Consider the following 21,562-nt stretch of genomic DNA (forward strand, 5'->3'; position numbering starts at 1 on the left):
GCACTGGGCTCCACTAGCTGGACAGATAATGCACAGCCGGGGGACACTTTTATACCGGTCCCTGCGGCCATGGAATTAAATACCCAACTAGTCACACCTGGCCGGGGTACCCTGGAGGAGTGGGGGCCCCTTAAATCAAGGGGACCCCCCCTCCAGCCACTCGATTATCTCTATCACCCCTGTGTATTGTAGCTAGGGGATTGTGATGCTCCTTCAGCATTGCCCCGTAGCCTGCAAAATCTGTGCTGTTATTTGCTCCATAGCTGAGTGCCTCCTAGGAGCTAGGAGTCACAGGCGGTAGCCATTTCAATTGAGTCTGCCCTGCTATAGAATTGTATGTGTACATTACCGTACGGTGCATAGAACCTTTACAGTAGAAACTCTCCTGCAGCTTTGGCCTGCTTTACTGTATGTACTGTAAAACTTGTGTTTTGTCAGTTTGCTATGCGACCGAGCCCGGTGTAACGTACTGTAATGTGCATAGACCTCGCTTATCTCTGTGTATTTTGGCTAGGGGATTGTGACGCTCCTTCAGCATCGCCCCGTAGCCTGCACAGCTTATGCCATTTCTCATTCCATACCCAACTGCTGCCTGCCACGAGGTGGGGGTTCAGGAGGTGGGGGTTCATGGGTAGTGGTCGTTTTGACAGTGTGCTATGCGATTGAGTCCGGTGTACCGTAATACTGTATGCAATCCTACAGTAGCTTATCCCTATCTCCCCTGTGTATTTTGGTTAGGGGATTGTGACGCTCCTTCAGCATTGCCCCATAACCTGCACAAGGGTTCAGGGGCGGCGGCCATTTTGCCAGTGTGCTACAGTATGTGATCGAGTCCGGTGTACCATAATGTGCATACTGTGTATTTTAGCTAGGGGATTGTGACGCTCCTTCAGCATTGCCCCATAGTCTGTACAATCTGGACTATTACTTGCTCCGTAGCCTAGGGCCTCTGTGGGGCAAGGAGTCATAGGTGGTAGCCATTTCTATTCAGTCTGCCCAGCTACAGAATTGTATGTGTACTGTACGGAGCATAGAACCTTAACCTGCATAGAACCTGCACATTATGGTACACCGGACTCGATCGCATAGAACCGCTCATGCAGCTTTGCCCTGGTTTATGTGAATAAAAAAAATAATAAAGTGTCTGAAAAAAACTAACATGCATTCGTACTTAAGGAATCGAACCCTGGACTCTGAGTATAGGAAGCGAAACACTTCACCACTTCGCCGCAGACAAATGTATAAATCCGTTGGTTTTGATTATGCTGTAATGGCTACGGGATTAGGACGATAACATACTGTACAAAATTCCTAATCTTGAGAGGCAATAGTGAACTTGTAACACACATCCATTTGCGACAGTGTACACTACTGGTTTTACAGTACTGTATGTTTTGTCTGCGGGACTTGGACGCTCACATACAGTATTCATAAAGTATTGTAGATGGATCATATACAGTACTGTATGCTGTACTATTTGCGTCGGTGTCGTATATACAGTACTGTATTAAATAATGCAGCGTAATGAGTATTTACTGTATGCAGCGTAATGAGACGCCTTAGTAAAGTAGTCCTTATTATGTATTTCAGTATTGTATTTTACGGGAGACCACACGCATGCGCAGTGGTGATTGTAAAAAGCGACATCTGGTGGCTGATCGCAGGTATTACACGTAAAGGTAACGCCAAACGTCAAATGTCTGTCTCCGTGCGATTAGATAGCCTCTCTGTGACTAGGCGCGCCTCGCTACGCCCCAGTACGCTGCGTATGGTCGAACGGGACAAACGCCGCAGCCACTCAAGATAAAGGTGGCTACATCTGTACGTCAAGATGTTGGCACCCGAGCTTTGATAGATAGTCACTGCTCAGCATGACACATTTTACAAGTTACTTGTCTACAGCGGTTTCCAATTCCAAAAAAGAGATACTCGCTGCTAAGTACATTTCTATCACTATGGGGGTAATTCCAAGTTGATCGCAGCAGGAATTTTGTTAGCAGTTGGGCAAAACCATGTGCACTGCAGGGGAGGCAGATTTAACATGTGCAGAGAGAGTTAGATTTGGGTGTGGTGTGTTCAATCTGCAATCTAATTTGCAGTGTAAAAATAAAGCAGCCAGTATTTACCCTGCGCAGAAACAAAATAACCCACCCAAATCTAACTCTTTCTGCACATGTTATATCTGCCTCCCCTGCAATGCACATGGTTTTGCCCAACTGCTAACAAAATTCCTGCTGCGATTAACTCAGAATTACCCCCTATGTTCAGTTCCCCTGGAGCTGTTACAGATCAAGCAGTATATATGCCCCAGAATGTTTAGTGTGTTTCCAATACATGTTTAGCTTTGTTCCTAGTGTAGCTAAATACATCAGAACTACAGTCTTACAGCTAGTAAATCTAGTATCCTCTCTCCTGTCCCCTAAGGGGGCACCTCAAGATATTATCTTATTTGACCACTGAAGTTAGTGCAGTGAGCCATTCTAAGAATATATGTGTTCTAATTAGTGTATGTTAAGTATCCAACACGGTGACTCCTCCTTTACCCCTAAGAAGACATCTTTCAGAATCTTTTTTATCAGGCGCTAATATCAAATGCTATAAAAAACCCTTTTGGATAAAATAACAATCAGCTGCAAAAAGTTAATGACCTGGGGTTAGCAGGTCAATCAAATTGCACTGGGCCACCCAAGTGCAATTAACCAAACAACTCCAATTGTTAGAAACTTTTGCGCTATATTATAAATTTATATGATATGGCTGACAAAAATAACAGACTCCTATTGAATTAAAAATATTTAATAATATATGAATAATCACAAATCATAAAACAAGACCGGTCTTAGTAGTTTAAACATCTAAGATGACAAGTATATATACTTTCCAATAAAAGGAGGTGGACTTAAGCATATTCTGTGCACAGAGGTGTAAAAACTAGCTTTATAGCTAAATGACTTGATTTACAAAGTCAAAAAAATATAGATCAAGTGTAGCTGCTGGTAGAACCCGTATAATAGATGTTTCCAATAGACAGTCACTTAGTATCAAAGTTCCTTTGAATGTAATAATCCAACATAGGTCAGTGAAATGAAATGAGAGCCGTTTTCAACCGGAATCTTACGTGAGGTGTGAGCAAGTAGTATCAGCAGGAGTACATCCCGACGTCCACCACACTGGCTTCTAGCTGCGGGGAAAACGGCACCTGCACTGGCGCCTGCTACAACCTGTCCTGCTCGGTCTGAATGCTCCACAGGTCTCCACCTCTACGTGCCGTTTGCGGGCACCGGTGAGCGGCTCCTCTCCACTCAAGAATAAACAACCAGCAGATGAATGCTGCGGCCGGTATGTACTACGGGTCTAACTCCAGCTGGGGTCCAACAGTTCAGCCTCTGACGCGTTTCGCTCCTCCCACAGGGGCTTCCTCAAAGAAACTTTCTTTGAGGAAGCCCCTGTGGGAGGAGCGAAACGCGTCAGAAGCTGAACTGTTGGACCCCAGCTGGAGTTAGACCCGTAGTACATACCGGCCGCAGCATTCATCTGCTGGTTGTTTATTCTTGAGTGGAGAGGAGCCGCTCACCGGTGCCCGCAAACGGCACGTAGAGGTGGAGACCTGTGGAGCATTCAGACCGAGCAGGACAGGTTGTAGCAGGCGCCAGTGCAGGTGCCGTTTTCCCCGCAGCTAGAAGCCAGTGTGGTGGACGTCGGGATGTACTCCTGCTGATACTACTTGCTCACACCTCACGTAAGATTCCGGTTGAAAACGGCTCTCATTTCATTTCACTGACCTATGTTGGATTATTACATTCAAAGGAACTTTGATACTAAGTGACTGTCTATTGGAAACATCTATTATACGGGTTCTACCAGCAGCTACACTTGATCTATATTTTTTTGACTTTGTAAATCAAGTCATTTAGCTATAAAGCTAGTTTTTACACCTCTGTGCACAGAATATGCTTAAGTCCACCTCCTTTTATTGGAAAGTATATATACTTGTCATCTTAGATGTTTAAACTACTAAGACCGGTCTTGTTTTATGATTTGTGATTATTCATATATTATTAAATATTTTTAATTCAATAGGAGTCTGTTATTTTTGTCAGCCATATCATATAAATTTATAATATAGCGCAAAAGTTTCTAACAATTGGAATCTTTCAGAATCTTGTTAAATCTGTTTTTCCTATTAAATTCACCTGTTGTAAAGGTAAGTCGGCCTCCACTGTTCATTCACAGTTTCTTACAGCGGATATAACAATGTTAACTATACAGTATAGCAATATTAGTGCTATAGTTACATATAACAGAAAATATAATGTCCCTTTGAACAGGGCTGGTGCTTTTCATGAGGCAGCTGCTTAGGGACGACGGGACATGAGGGGGCGACGTGGCCATTTCAATTTAATTATTTATAGGTGATTCCTGCAACCAAACATTCATTTGACATACTCCTCTATCTTTCTAATTAAACAATTGAGCATGTTTTCATAAATAGAACAATAAATGTGTGGTTTGTGCACCAAGAAGGCCTAATATAAACCTGCTATGACTCTCCAACCTTACAACCATCTTGATGAGACTAAAATGCCATTTCAGACAACGACTCACAGAAGAGGATGGTTTGTAGAAAATGACATCCCTGAGAAGTCAACTAAAATGAATTGCATTGAGTGTTCAAGCAGGGTACCTCCAGAAAGGAATTTAACAAGGTCCGCTATGAGCTCACACCTGCCGGAAGGGTGGAGCGGATTGTATTAACAGCTGTTCTTTAAGGAGGCTAATCCACTTATTTTACAAAAAATCGTTAAATAACAAGACTGTTGCTATAATTTATGCTTATTTATATCAAGTACATTTACCTTTTTGCATCCACACACTACTGCATTCTTATTTTCCATTGGTCAAAATCATGCTGTAGCTCAGTATCTGACAGCTTTCTTTACCTCAGTAACTGATGCAAAATGGGTTCCCTTGAGTACAGATTTGACTTTAGGAAAAAGAAAGGTCACACGGTGCTAAGTCTGGTGAATATGGACGGCGTTCTAGCACTACAATCTGTATCTCAGCCAAAAACTGCGTCACAGAAACAGCTGGGTGGGTTGGTGTGTTCTGATGGATGAAACCATTTTCCACAACTCTGGCCCCTTTCTTATGATTCTTTCCCGCAGAGTATAAAAAATAAATTGTAACGTTGATTAACTGTTGCGCCTTCAGGAACCCAGTCTAACCAAATAACTCTTGATATAAAACAAACAAACAATTAACATGGCTTTGAATTTGGATTTGCTTTGACGTTCTTTCTTCATTCATGGTGACAATGGTGTTTTCCAGTGCATGAACTGACGCTTTTTGTCTCAGGATCGTAATGGAAGATCCATGTTTCGTAACATTATGTAAAAAATGTGTTTCCGCTTGAATATGCATCTTCTCTGACTCATCCTTGCAAAGGTTTTTTTTTTTTTTTTTAAACATAGATTCTACTTACGTATAATACTTATTTCTCTTGTATGCACTGGAGAACTAATTTGTGGCTAAAGTTAAATTTTTTATTTTTTTTAGGTTTTAGCAATAGGAGACTGTTATTATTGTGTATAATTTTTTCACTGCGGGTTTGAACCATATATTGTTTATAATTGTATTTTTAAAGGTTATTCATCTTATTAAATATATACTTATTTTTATATAGGAACTCAATAGCAGCACCTAAATGTATTTCTCTAAATTTGTTTCAAGACTCCAGGTCTTGTTTTTTGAGCAGCAGCTGAATGCTCTACATACTGTACCTGTGTAATGGGTAGATCAAATATAGGGCCTAATTTAGATCTGATCACAGCAGCAAATTTGTTAGCTAATGGGCAAAACCATGTGCACTGCAGGGGGAGGGGCAGATATAACGTGCAGAGAGAGTTAGATTTGGGTGGAGTGTGTTCAAACTGTAATCTAAATTGCAGTGTAAAAATAAAGCAGACAGTATTTACCCTGCACAGAAACAATATAACCCACCCAAATCTAACTCTCTCTGCATATGTTATATCTGCCACACCTGCACTGCACATGGTTTTGCCCATTAGCTAAAAAATTTGCTGCTGTGATCAGATCTGAATTACCCCCACAGATAGCACCCATTAATATATTATATACATTGTAAATGAAAAAATCCAGCAATAGTGTGCTGGGCTGCGTGGAAAGGATGCCCTTGGCCCCTAGGGCTGGTACAGTTGTGCAGCACTAAGGCTGCCACTATACTGTGAATACATATACATGACCACCAGGAATGTTGTACTGTCTTCCTCCTGGCTGTCAATGTCAGGCAGCAGCACAATGCTGGCAGCTAGCATGAGAAGGGCTGCCCAGCATATACAGGCAAAGACACCATCATGAGGTATGGGTGCTTCTGTATGGGGGCTAGGCAGATGGAGGGGGTCCAGTATCTTAAAGATCCTGACTACACACTGCTTCTGTCATTGGTGCCTGCAGCAGGGCCAGGTTATAATGAGAAATCTGCCGTGGAAACCCCTCTCACAGATGCCCTTCCCCAGCTCTCTTCACCTTCCTCCCTGTTCCATGCTTACATTGGCAATGCACAGAAGAATGTGCCTAAAACTTAGCAGCTAGCTGCGGAGCACACCACAGAGGTACTGCCAATCCCCTGCAGTCTCTGTCACTAGCTACCTTTCTCCTGCAGTCTCCTACGGTCTCCTTTTCACAGCCGTCTCTCCCATTGTCTCAATTTCCACTGCAGTCTCTCCCATTATCTCTTTTACCCCTGCATTCTTTCCCACTATCTGCTTTTCTCTTGCAGAGTCTCTCACTGTTCGCTTTTCCCCTGCATTATCATTTTCCCCTTCCAGTCTCTCCCACTGTCTTTTCCCCGGTTGTTTCTCTCACTGTCTCCCTTTCCCCTGTAGTCTCTCCAACTGTCTCCCTTTCCCCTGCAGTCTCTCCAACTGTCTCCCTTTCCCCTGCAGTCTCTCCAACTGTCTCCTTTCCCCCTGCAGCCTCTGCCAGTGTCCCACTTTCCCCCTGCAGTCTCTGCCACTGTCTGCTTTTCCCCTGCAGTCTCTGCCACTGTCTGCTTTTCCCCTGCAGTCTCTGCCACTGTCCGCTTTTCCCCTGCAGTCTCTGCCGCTGTCCGCTTTTCCACTGCAGTCTCCCTCACTGTCGGCTTTTCCACTGCAGTCTCTCCCACTTTCTCCTTTTCCCCTACACTCTTCCAATGTCTCTTTATTCACTGCAATCTCTGATAAATTTGTGCTTCAGCCCCCTCCTCATATATGCTGGTGCTCCCTTCCCATTGGTGCGTCTACCTCCTCCCCATCTGTACCTCTGCCACCTTTATTATTTTATTGTTCTCCTTTATTTATATGGCGCCACAAGGGTTCTGCATCATCCAGTTACAGAGTACATAAACAAATAATCAAACTGGAAAACAGCGACTTACAGTTGATGACAGTATAGGACAAGTACAGGGTAAATAAACATAGTTACATCAGCAGATGACACTGGAATAAGTATCAGGTGGCAGAAGACTGCTGGATTTGGTGCAGTTGAAGATTATTAAAGTAAGAAAAAGGATAACCACATGAGGGAAGAGGGCCCTGCTCATGAGAGCTTACATTCAAAAGGGGAGGGGTAGACAGACAGGGGTGACACAGATGGGGTACATAGAGAGCGTGGAACAGAGGGTTAGGATGAGATTTGGCTAGGTTTGGTGAAGAAGTGGGTTTTGAGAGCCCGTTTGAAGTTTTGTAGAGAGGTGGAGAGTCTGAGGGAGAGAGGTAGGGAATTCCAGAGAAGTGATACAGCACGTGAAAAATCTTGGAGGTAGGAGTGGGAGGAAGTAATCCATAGGCAGGAGAGTCGGCGTGCATTAGCAGAGCGAAGAGGATGAGTGGGAGTGTAAAGGGAGATAAGGTCAGAGATGTAGATGGGAGAGCAGTACGCTATGGAAAGCCGCTCACCCCGCCGTTCATCTACTGGTAATACCAGTAGATGAACGGCGGCCGCCAGCGATGAAGCGGGAGCGCGCATCAGCGCTTGTGCATACACACTGGGCGGCTTTGAGCTGAAAGCAGCTCAACAGACCAAAGGTGAGCTGCTTTCAGCTCAAAATCGCCCAATGTGTATGGGCCTTAAGTCTGCAGGAGTGGTAACCTGTTCACTTAATTCAACAGGATGTCTGCCTTCACCTAATTGTAACAGACATTTAGAAAATACTCCAGCACTTATGTCACCAAGCAGCCTAACTTGCATGTTTTCTGAAAGGCTTATTTTTTTGCTCCTGTGTCCATAGATAGGATTGTTTAAGGCAGGCGTTAATCTCATTAGCTGTCATGCCTCATGGAACAACTGGAAGTATCTGGCTAAAGTCTCATAAAAGCACTAATGTGATTCCACCCATGGGCTTAGTGTTGCCTCTCAAGTCTTGGAGCGTTTTATCAAGTGCTTCTAATGCCACCTTGTGAGAGACAGTGCGTTTATCCCAATCATTGACATTGCTGCAACACCTGAGCAAGACCTTTCCCCTTACTGATGTTGCAAAGTGCATGTTTTGCATGGGCAATGTCTAATGCACAGGTTCTCAAACTTGGTCCTCAGGACCCAAAACAGTTCACGTTTTCCCATGTCTCCACAGAAGTGCAAGTGAAATAATTAGCTCCACCTGTGGATTTATTAAAATGTATTAGTGAGTAATTAATTCACCTGTGCATCGGCTCGATTATCTAGAAAACGTGAACTGTGTGAGGTCCTGAGCACCGCGTTTAGGAACTACTGGTCTAATGGCAATTTCAGTGCTGGAAGGGATGTGCGACCACCACTACGTAATGTTGTTGCAATACCTGAGGAGGCAACTGCAATTGCAAACTGCTTTCCACTACAAACTTTGGCTAAGATTAGATTTATGAAGAATTTTGTTTCCTGTTCCCCCTGGAGCATCTAGAAAAACAATAACTCCCTGTTTTACTTGTAACCACAGGAACAAATGTTAAATGCAACTATCTGACACCAGCCTAGGCTCGATTAATGTCACAAATCTCTGCATACAATATTGTACAATATTATAGCTTGTTTCACGAAACATGTCTTTACTAAGACTGGAAGCGCTACTTCTGTCAGGAGTTGGAAGCCCTAGCTGAGGCAGACTCTTGCCTACCATCTGTTAAACTGTGTCCTTCAAGCAGATAGCTTTATTTAACATTGCATCTGTGTATTTATTATTCTTTATTACCAGTTATTTATATAGCGTACACATATTCCACAGCGCTTTACAGAGACTATTAGGCCATTCACATCAATCTCTGCCCCAGTGGAGCTTACAATCTATGGCCCTCATTCCGAGTTGATCGGTCGCAAGGCGAATTTAGCAGAGTTACACACGCTTAGTCTACGCCTACTGGGAGTGTATCTTAGCATCTTAAAAGTGCGAACGAAGTTTACGCAATATTGCGAACAAAAAAAACTTAGCAGTTTTAGAGTAGCTCCAGACTTACTCTGCCTGTGCGATCAGTTCAGTGCTTGTCGTTCCTGGTTTGACGTCACAAACACTCCCAGCGTTCGCCCAGACACTCCCCCGTTTCTCCGGCCACTCCTGCGTTTTTTCCGGAAACGGTAGCGTTTTCAGCCACACGCCCATAAAACGCCGTGTTTCCGCCCAGTAACACCCATTTCCTGTCAATCACACTACGTTCGCCGGTGCGAACAAAAAGCCGTGAGTAAAAATCCTTTCTTCATAGCAGAATTACTTAGCGCAGTCGCAGTGCGAACATTGCGCATGCGCTCTAAGCTGATTTTCACTGCGATGCGAAAAAAAAGAACGAGCGAACAACTCGGAATGAGGGCCTATATTCCCTACCACATGTACTTGCACACACATTCACACTAGGGTTAATTTTGTTGGGAGTCAGTTAATCTACCAGTATATTTTTGGTGATTGTAGGAGCAAACTGGAGTACCTGGAGAAAACCCACGCATGTACTGGGAACATATAGAAACTCCACACAGTTAGGGCCATTTTGTGAAATGAACCCATGACCTTAGTGCTGTTAGGCAGTAATGCTAACCACTACACCATCCGTACTGCCCTAACCTCAACTCAGGTTTGGCTTGTCTTGTTTCATGATGAATGTCTTCAGTCATATTTTGTCTAAAGTCAAGCCATAGCTGTTTTGCATTTGATGGAGAACATGATGTTATCAAGATGGCAAAGTGGTTTCTTAGTTCAAATGTCTGAGCAAAACACTTGATTTATTGTGTGTTCTAGCAACCAGAGACTGAAGTGTCTCAGGTGGGTCGAAGAGTGGTGGTAGTTTCACCTTGCCACCACAGCAACACATACCAGGTGCTTCTCTGGCCCACGTCTTAGCACTGCAGTTCATGCATTGCCTCAATACATTCCCAATATTTACCGTAGGGTATATCTCATACTGGATATTTGCATTTTGGTGAAATGCAGCATGTTTAAGGTCTTGGTTTTAATCTAAGCACTGCAGTACTTGCAGCATTAGCAGCTTGTTGAATTTGTGTTGCTGCTGGAGACTCCATGGCTCTCTAGGCTGCAGTTTGTACAGCATTGTCTGACTTGTGGGCTTTTTTTTGCAGCTGGGGACGCCTTGACTGTAGCAGTTTGTGCAGCCTTGATTGACTGACGTATTTATCTTGACTTATCTGACTCGATGTCCCTTGAGTCTGCATGTTTAGCAGCATCGGCTGACACACCTATTTGTCTTGCAGCTGAGAGTTTCTAGCAAAGAGGAGAAAATAGCAGGATCAAGAGCATCAAGATTGCATCTAATAAAGGTACAATTGAGGGTGTGAAGGGATGCAGGTGATGAGGAAAGAAAGGAGATGGTGGTCAGAGAGTTGGAAAGGAGACTTGAAGTCTATGAGCACATTGATTGGAGCAGACAAGGTCAAAGGAGAAACTGAGTCAGTGGGTGGGGAAGAGGTCCACTTGGAGAGACTTAAGGATGAAGAAAGGGCAAGAAATTTGGGTCAGTGGGGCTGTCTATAGGGATGATAAAGTTATCTTAGGATGATGGAGGGAAAGTCTGTGGAGAGGTAGTGGGGATGAAAAGCAGCACAATTTTCAAGAAATGTCAAAGACATCCGATAAGTGAGTTCTTACTACAAGCAGGGGGACCGTGAGAAGGAACCAGTAGGGCTAGGTCTAGACTCTCCTTGAGTAGTGATGGTGGAAATAAAAAGTGATTGGAGTCAGCAGCAATAAGATTTCGGATCCCAGATAGCCTGAGTCCAGGAGCTGGTACTGAAACAGCAGACTGAGAATGGACCAGTAGGATGGAGGAACTGGATGCCAGTTCCCTGACGGGGCAGGAGATAGCCAGATCCAGGATTTCAATTAATGAAGCAGGAAGGAGTGAATTCCGGGAGTGTCAGGAACCAGGAAGATTGCAGCAGACAACAGCAGTAGAGACCCAAGGACAAGTGGGTTGGGTTCACTTGGATTAGTGCATAGGTCTGCAAACTCGGTCCTCATTACCCCACATAGTGCATGTTTTGCAGGACTCCTCACAGAATCACAAGTGAAATAATTAAATCCACCTGTGGACCTTTTAAAATGTGTCTGTGAGTAATTAATACACCCGTGCACCTGCTGGGTTACCTGCAAAACATGCACTGTGTGGGGTAATGAGGACAGAGTTTGCAGACCTATGGATTAGTGTATGTCAGAAGTTCTCAAATGCGGTCCTTAAGGCACCCCGATGGTCCAGAATTTAGGTATAACCATGGCTCAGCACAGATAATTAAATCAAATTCACTGAGGTGCTAATTAAGTCACCTGTGGCCAAGCGTGGATAAACTTAAATAAAACCTGGACCGTTGGGGTGCCTTGAGGACCGCGTTTGAGAACCTCTGGCATATGTGGTCCAAGTCAGTGAATAGTCCAAATAGTATGTATAAAGTTAAAAACAGAATATGTAAATACCCCGATACATTCCCCTAGATCTAGTAGTGACAGGGAGTGAACACTGAAGAAACCTGTATTTAGCCAAATTCAAGTGCATTGGAAGGACACAAACTCTGGGCCTAATTCAGAGATGTACATTAATCCGTTAATTAATGCACATCTCTGATGTTTTAGGATCTGTGCCTCCGCAGGGCCTCTTTTGTACAAACAGGTCCCTCAACACCACCAAAAATTTTAAATCTGTATTTACACCACAAGCGCTGTATACAAAGATATATCATAAAAAGAATATCACCATCACATACCTTTTAGGGGTTCCTGTGGTTAGATCTTCAATGTAGAATGTCTGATGTAGAGACTCCAGAGTATACCAATATGTAAAACAATCAAAAGATAGACAACAATGTGTACTATATTCTTATTTAAGAACACATGAAATAAAGGTGACTTGTTTGTAAGGCTGGAAATGTTTCTAAAGCGTACCCCACTCACACTTTATCAAATAGTTATAAGCACATCAAGGTTTCTTTTTCTGGAATACCGTAGCCTCTCCCACTTGTATTACACCCGGCATGATTAGAGGATGTGTCTAGTCATTTATAAGGATAATAAGGTGAGGCGTACCTCAGAACTCACACTCGAAAGGTGGATGATAAACACATCAAGGTATCTTTGGTCTAAGGAGACAACAGTGATCCATTAATGCGTACCCCACTCACAGTTCTTAGGGTAGTAGAACTCCCGTAGCGGTATATTTAAGTCCAATTTTCTGGAGATGCACTCTATAAATTGGTGGCTTGTAAGTCCCCAGGAAAACTCAATCCCCACAAAGTGGAAACAGGGGGGGTACAAAAAATTTATTAAAATACAAATAAAGCCACAAACATGAGGCAAAACACGAAAAATCACATGAAAGGGGGTAAAAACGGCAAGAAGGATATCCATGAATCCATATAAAAGAATAAAAAAATTGTGCAAAAATAAAAATATGAGCTAAAAGTTTTCCAAGAAAAGTAACAGCTACTCACACTCCTGCTGTCAACGCGTTTCAGCCCTGGCCTGGGCCTTTCTCAAGACATAATGGAGCGTAATCATAGCTTGATATTTAAAGGACCTGTGTCCAATCAAAAACTATCAGGAAGTGATGTCATAATTAGTTGTTATTTATACAAACAGTAGTTTGAATAAAATGCATCCTCTTTGCCGTTTTTTTAACAAAGATTATAAACAACATTAATATCTCTAGCATTATACATAAGATTTATACAAATGAACTTAAAAACTAATAAGATAGCGTTCGCGCCGGGTTCCGATTGCGGAAACTCTGGGAAATATAATCCCTAATAGCATGACATAAGCGGAAGTTGTCAGACTGAAATCCGGTTCCAGACTACATGGGAAATGTAGTCCACAGAAGACGTGTTGTATACTTGTGTCCTGGCCGGAAGTCGTCATCCCCCGCAATGCAGAACTTCCAGTAGCGCGGTTCATGGGAAATGTAGTCTTTCCAGATTCGTTATCGTCCAGACAACCACTGCTTGTTATGAATAGAGTCCCGCAGTGTATAGTAAATATTAATAACTGCAATAAAATCCACCTACAAACAAAAAAAAATAAGCCTTTAAGCTTACAGACCACAAATAATACCTTACTGAAAAGCATATATACATAGAAAAGAAGAAGAAGAAGGAAACCAAAAGAAAAAAAGAGAGGAAACAAGAGACCTTTTACAGTTCTTAGCATAAAACTGCCCAGGGCAAAATAAATATTTACATGAACCATTTTAGCTCAAAGTCGTTTTTTTTCGACCTGAGGGGTGCAAAGTATTATAATTGAAAATGTAGTTCATCTCGGTTTTTGCCAAACTGGTAGCTAAATTATTATACTGCTGGGTTCCCTCTACATGTCTAAGACCATAAAAGCCAGTAATATCAGAAATACAACAATCATGGTTTAACTTAAAGTGGGCGGATAAAGAATGGGTCTCTAGCCACTTTTTAATATTTCTGATATGTTCCCCTAATCTGGTCTTTAAAGATCTTGATGTGCGTCCAATATATGTTAAATTACACTTACAAGTGATGGCATATACTACATTTTTAGTATCGCAGGTAACAAAGTCCCTTATTTCTGTTATTCTTCCATTGATGGATACTTTTTCAATTTTGCTGCAACCCCCGCTTTTTATGTTTCTGCAACCAATGCAACTACCACACCTAAAGAAGCCTTTAGAGACTATCCTAGGTGTTCCCGTTTTGACATGAAGAGCACTAGATACCAGTTTGGACCTCAAATTTGGGGCCCTCCGGTAAATATGAACTGGTTTGTCTGGAACAAGCGATCCAATAACCGGATAATTTTTCACAAGATGCCAATGTCTATTAAGAATCTTTTTGATCGACTTATGTTGCATTGTATATTCCGTTAGAAATGCCCATTCATACTTTTTATCCCTTGGCCTTTTTATATAATTTTTCTTGAGGAGATCCTTACGTTCCACCGTATTTTCTTCCATAACCTTAGTTATTTTATCACTTTGATACCCACAAGCTTAAAATTTTTGTGTTAAAGTAATGGCTTGTTGTTGGAAGGTCATGTTATCACTACAGTTTCTTTTCAACCTCTTTAGTTGGCCCACAGGGATAGAGTTGAGCCAACTTTGATGGTGACAACTATTTATAGGGATATATGTACCAGAGTCGGTGGGTTTAGAAAATGTCTTTGTGTTGATCTTACCATCATTTATGTAAACTGTTATGTCAAGAAAATTAACTGTCACTTGATCGACATTAAAAGTTAAATTCATATTTTTATTGTTGGAATTTAGATTCTCACAGACGGCACCCAAAGAATCTGCACCTCCACGCCACACAAAAAATATATTGTCAATATAGCGAATGTATGACACCAGGCTCGCCCCAAGCACACCATCAGACCAGATGACTTCAGTCTCCCACTGCCCCATAAAGAGGTTGGCATAACTTGGGGCGAACCTGGTGCCCATCGCTGTACCAGTTCTCTGAAGGTAAAACTGATCATTAAAAAGAGAAAAATTATTTTCAAGGATGAATTGTATACGCTCTATTGTGAAATCTTTCACATCATTAGAAAGATCTGATAGATTCAAAAAGTATCTGACTGCCTCCATACCCTGTTTGTGGTCAATGACAGTGTAAAGGGAGGTCACATCTGTAGTAACCAAAAAGTCCCCCTTCTCCCATTTGATAGTTTTTAAAGCTAGCAGAAAGTCTTTGGTGTCTCTGAGATGAGATTTATTAGACAATACCATGTTCTGAAGAATATGATCAATGACTTGTGACAGGTTTGATGTAACAGAATCCACACCCGATATTATCGGTCTCCCTGGAGGGTCCACAAGACTTTTCTGGACCTTGGGGAGGATGTACAACACAAGGACAGTGGGATTCTCTATTAGAATAAACCTTGCTTCCTTATTATTCAAAATACCCTTTTTTTGTATTTATCTATAAGATGTCTAAATTTAGTGTTGATCTGATCACTGGGATTATTTAACTTCTTATATACGGTGGCATCATTTAAATGTCTTAAAACCTCACCTTCATATTTCTCCACGTCTAACAGGACTATACCCCCCCCCCCCCCCTTTATACGTGGGTTTGATAATAAAGATATCAGCCTTTCTACGGTCACCTAGGGCTTTCCTTTCTTTCGCTGTTAAGTTAAAAGACTTTTACGGTTGATCCTGTAATTTCCTCAGGTCATCCATAACTAATTTAGCGAAAGATTCGGGGAAAGGTCCTTGTACATGTCTAGGAAAAAATATAGACTTTGGTCTAAAGGGGGTTAGGGACACCAATTCCTGATCACTCTGTGATTCCTGGTTAGCAAAGAATTTTTTAACTGTTAGCTTCCTTATGTATTTCTGAACATCGACATAAAGGTCAAGTGAACTGACAAAGTTACTAGGGGCATATTTCAAGCCCTTTTCAAGTACAGATGTTTCACTTCAGAAAGAATATGAGTACTCAAATTAAATATTTTAACCTTACTGACAAGATTGTCAGTGGTTTGGCTGTTTAATATTGGAGTAGAATCGGCATTTGTACCTCCAATAACTGGAACATTTACCTTAACAGGTCTCTTTTTCTTCCTCTTATTTTTTCGTTGTCTGGGTTTGGGCTTACCCCCCCCCCCACACACACACACACACACACCTTTTTCCCCTTCTAGATTTATATGATGTTACCTGAATCTTGTTGACCGTTTTCTCTCCTCTAAAAAACAAGGTGAATCACTCATGCTCTCAAGGGGAGAGAAATGGTTAGAGGTTGTGGCAAAGGCCCTATCTGAGGGATATCTCGCCCTATTTCTCTGTCGGATTGGTGGAGTTCCCGGGTTTGATATTCGATCCTCAAATTCCATAACTTGTTTCTCTGGCCTTATTTGATATCTAGGGTTTCTAGTATTTCTAGATGGTCTATTTCTCCACTCTGGTGTGTGGTCTCTATGGTGGGGATTCCCAGTCTCTCGACTATTTTCTGGTCTATATTTATACCTTGAAATAGAAGTTCCAAATGGTCTCTGGTGCGAATTATAACCTATATTCCTTTTGTTGTTTTGATACCTATACGAGAATTTATTTTTATTCAATAGATCATTCTGGGAATCTCTTTTATGTCCCCAAGACTTGTTGTCATATTTCTTTTTAGGCAAAGATTCCTTTTCAATTTCTATCATATAATCTTTATCTGACCTATCTCTATTAAATTTATTTAATTTTCTTTCTATTCGTTGTCTTTGTGTGTTTTTTAATTTAAACTCAATCTCCTTATCAAGTGTTTTATACTCCTCTGAGTTACTATATGGAGAAACTAAAAATTTGAACACGGCAATCTCCTCATCGAATTTGCTTAATTCTCTCTTGCTTTCTGAAATGATGAGTCTCATTAGTGAGAAAGAGCAAGCATTAATAATGTCCTCCCACTCTTTTTTAAATTCCTCTCTAGCAGTTTCAAATGTGGAGGTTTTTATAATTTTCAGCCCACGAGGGATTATGTCATGGGCTAGATATTGTTCCAAAATGGCAACCTCCCACCATAGTTTGCATTCTTTAATAAGATTTGTTTCCAATTTAGTCATTATCCCATATAAGTCATCACCTAGTAATTCGGTCTCTACCGTATTTTCTCCAAATGTTTTTTCAAACATTGAGAGTCTTTGTTCTCTACAGGAAAACATATTGACAAATGGGACAATGAGTAGATCAGATTGGCTGCCCTTCTGGCACACTTCCAAGGTGAAAAAGCAACAAAGAAACAAACAGTTTTATTTTAGGGGGTGTTCCAGATGGGCGCCAGCAGCTTAGATATAACAGACTTCAAGAAACGTCACCACATTTCAAGATATACAAAACTACCAAAAATTTGAAATCTGTATTTACACCATAAGCGCTGTATACAAAGATATATCATAAAAAGAATATAACCATCACGTCCCTTTTAGGGGTTCCTGTGGTTAGATCTTCAATGTAGAATGTCTGATGTAGAGACTCCAGAGTATACCAATATGTAAAACAATCAAAATCAATCTTTTGATTGTCTTACATATTGGTATACACTAGAGTCTCTACATCAGACATTCTACATTGAAGATCTAACCAATCTAGGAGGGGGGGGGAGGGAAAGGGGGGGGGGGGGGGACCCAAACCCAGACAATGGAAAAATAAGGGGAAGAAAAAGAGACCTGTTAAGGTAAATGTTCCAGTTATTGGAGGTACAAATGCTGATCCTACTCCAATATTAAATAGCCAAACCACTAACAATCTTGTCAGTAAGGTTAAAATATTTAATTTGAGTACTCATATTCTTTCTGAAAGTGAAACATCTATACTTGAAAAGGGCTTGAAATATTCCCCTAGTTACTTTGTCAATTCCTTTGACCTTTATGTTGATGTTCAGAAATACATAAGGAAGCTAACAGTTAAAAAATTCTTTGCTAACCAGGAATCACAGAGTGATCAGGAATTGGTGTCCCTAACCCCCTTTAGACCAAAGTCTATATTTTTTCCTAGACATGTACAAGACCTTTCCTCAAATCTTTCACTAAATTAGTTATGGATGACCTGAGGAAATTACAGGATCAACCGAAAAAGAACCGTAAGATTAAAACAGCGCTATAAAATTAGTTAAAAACAATTTAATCCAATTTTTTTAAAACAATTATATAATAGGAAATGTAACTTGGTAAACAAAACACACAGGTAACGGTTGATCAACAGGACTTGTCCACCAATAAATGCACCTCTTTGGAAAGGAACGTCCAATATTTATGTGGTAATTACTCACACATGGCCATATTTTACCAGCATTCGGAATAGTCCAGTTGTATAAGCTTTCCAAGCTGTGTTCCAAAATAAAGGAGTCCAATTGATTTAGCTCGTTCTGCGACGGCAATGGTGGTATTGGATCCTGGTTCACGGATGCCTTTTGCTGTTTAGCTGGAGGTTTCCAATCCGATGGACAATGCTGGATGGCACAGTCGTTTGACTGAAAGTTTTTCAGTTGAAGAAACAGTGCTAGGTGGAACAGTCCAGTGCCTGGTGTTCAAAAAACTGACGCATTTCGCCACTCCTGGTGGCTTTTTCAAAGGTGATTTGGTCCCCCAAGTGACTTCCCTTATGAAGGGAAGCTGATGTCATCAATTAGGGACCATAATTGGCTAATTAGCATATGCAAATCCTAATATTTAAAATATCAGCAGAATACATACAGAAACACTAGTAAGAGTGACTATAGGAAAGAAATTTATTGAGTAATCTTTATTAATACATGTAGTTTAAAAACTATATTGTAGCTGGAGACAATTAATCTATTGTTTGTTTATATACACTCAATCACATGATCGGAATAGTGATCACATGGGCCTATCACAATATGGCTCTATTGTGACAACTTCCCGTCATGTGATCGGGTTTCAGCCTAAAGAACAGCTGAGGTAAATCGAGAACCGATCATATAGAATTAAAGCTTATCATAATTAAGCTGCCTGAAAGTGCTTAAGAAAATGCAGCCCCAGTTTTAATAAATCCCCCCAGTAAAACTGGAGAGCACTGTTTGAGGTTCCCGAACTCCGGTCACATGATCGGCACTGCGACCACTTGACCGGAAGGATCTCACAAAGCGCACACTAATGCCCTTGGTAGCAGCTCTCTCGAGAGCAGGGAGCGCCAGCCACAGCGTCCCAGTCTCCAGTCACGTGATCGGAGAACTTCGTGACACACAAATTGACATCCAGGTGTTAGCTACTAGGTTCCGGCTGGCAACTTTACACATGGTTGGCAAACTCCGGAGCCAGGACTTTATAGCATGAATAATAAAGCCTGGATGACTACTTCCTAAGCCTTGATTGGCAACTTAACATATGGTTGGCAAGTCTTAAAATAGAATTGGCTGTGCTTATACTATAATCACAAATACCCATTAAATATACACAAAAGAGAAAAAGTATTTTAACTTATCAGCGAAAGAAAGGAAAGCCCTAGGTGACCTTAGAAAGGCTGATACCTTTATTATCAAACCCACGGATAAAGGGGGGAGGGGTATAGTCCTTTTGGACGTAAAGAAATATGAAGGTGAGGTTTTAAGACAGTTAAATGATGCCACCGTATATAAGAAATTAATAAATAATCCCAGTGATCAGATCAACACTAAATTTAGACATCTTATGGAGAAATACAAAAAAAATGGTGTTTTGAATAATAAGGAAGCAAGGTTTATTCTAATAGAGAATCCCACTGTCCCTGTGTTGTACATCCTCCCCAAGGTCCAGAAAAGTCTTGTGGACCCTCCAGGGAGACCGATAATATCGGGTGTGGATTCTGTTACATCAAACCTGTCACAAGTCATCGATCATATTCTCCAGCCCTTGGTATTGTCTAATAAATCTCATCTCAGAGACACCAAAGACTTTCTGCTAGCTTTAGAAACTATCAAATGGGAGGAGGGGGAATTTTTGGTTACTGCAGATGTGACCTCCCTTTACACTGTCATTGACCATAAACAGAGTATGGAGGCAGTCAGATACTTTTTGAATCTATCAGATCTTTCTAATGATGTGAAATATTTCACAATAGAGGGTATACAATTCATCCTTGAAAATAATTTTTTTCTTTTTAAAGATCAGTTTTACCTTCAGAGAACTGGTACAGCGATGGGCACCAGGTTCGCCCTGAGTTATGTCAACCTCTCTATGGGGCAGTGGGAGACTGAAGTCATCTGGTCTGATGGTGTGCTTGGGGCAAGCCTGGTGTCATACATTCGCTATATTGACAATATATTTTTTGTGTGGCGTGGAGGTACAGATTCTTTGGGTGCCTTCTGTGAGAATCTAAATTCCAACAATAAAAATATTAATTTAACTTTTGATGTCGATCAAGTGACAGTTAATTTTCTTGACATAACAGTCTACATAAATGATGGTAAGATCAATACAAAGACATTTTCTAAACCCACCGACTCTGGTACATATATCCCTATAGATAGTTGTCACCATCAAAGTTGGCTCAACTCTATCCCTGTGGGCCAACTAAAGCGGTTGAAAAGAAACTGTAGTGATAACATGACCTTCCAACAACAAGCCATTACTTTAACACAAAAATGTTAAGCTTGTGGGTATCAAAGTGATAAAATAACTAAAGTTATGGAAGAAGTCAATACGGTGGAATGTAAGGATCTCCTCAAGAAAAATTATATAAAAAGGCCAAGGGATAAAAAGTATGAATGGGCATTTCTAACGGAATATGCAATGCAACATAAGTCGATCGAAAAGATTCTTAATAGACATTGGCATCTTGTGAAAAAATATCCGGTTATTGGATCGCTTGTTCCAGACAAACCAGTTCATATTTACCGGAGGGCCCCAAATTTGAGGTCCAAACTGGTATCTAGTGCTCTTCATGTCAAAACGGGAACACCTAGGATAGTCTCTAAAGGCTTCTTTAGGTGTGGTAGTTGCATTGGTTGCAGAAACATAAAAAGCGGTGGTTGCATCAAAATTGAAAAAGTATCCATCAATGGAAGAATAACAGAAATAAGGGACTTTGTTACCTGCGATACTAAAAATGTAGTATACGCCATCACTTGTAAGTGTAATTTAACATATATTGGATGCACGTCAAGATCTTTAAAAACCAGATTAGGGGAACATATCAGAAATATTAAAAAGGGGCTAGAGACCCATTCTTTATCAGCCCACTTTAAGTTAAAATAAGATTTTACTTACCGGTAAATCTATTTCTCGTAGTCCGTAGAGGATGCTGGGACTCCGTAAGGACCATGGGGAATAGACGGGCTCCGCAGGAGATAGAGCACTTTAATAAAGCTTTGGACTCTGGGTGTGCACTGGCTCCTACCTCTATGCCCCTCCTCCAGACCTCAGTTAGGGAAACTGTGCCCAGAGGAGATTGACAGTACGAGGAAGGATTTTTGTAAATTTAAGGGCGAGATTCATACCAGCCACACCAATCACACCGTATAACTTGTGATAAACTTATTCAGTTAACAGTATGAACAACAACATAGCCACGGTTCCACCGAAAAACTATAACATAACCCTTATGTAAGCAATAACTATATACAAGTCTTGCAGAAGAAGTCC

The 21,562-nt window shown here is 41.3% G+C and overlaps 1 long non-coding RNA gene across 1 annotated transcript; it reads right to left on the bottom strand.

The window, feature by feature from the left end:
- Window positions 1-12,762: 12,762 nt before the first annotated feature.
- On the bottom strand, window positions 12,763-18,707 carry LOC134905002 (uncharacterized). Its single transcript, XR_010175760.1, has 2 exons — window positions 18,253-18,707; window positions 12,763-13,523 (listed from the first exon to the last, which is right to left on the bottom strand). It is a non-coding gene; the product is annotated as an uncharacterized LOC134905002 (long non-coding RNA).
- Window positions 18,708-21,562: the final 2,855 nt, after the last annotated feature.

Source organism: Pseudophryne corroboree, chromosome 1 (assembly GCF_028390025.1).
Source record: "Pseudophryne corroboree isolate aPseCor3 chromosome 1, aPseCor3.hap2, whole genome shotgun sequence".
NCBI lineage: Eukaryota > Metazoa > Chordata > Amphibia > Anura > Myobatrachidae > Pseudophryne > Pseudophryne corroboree.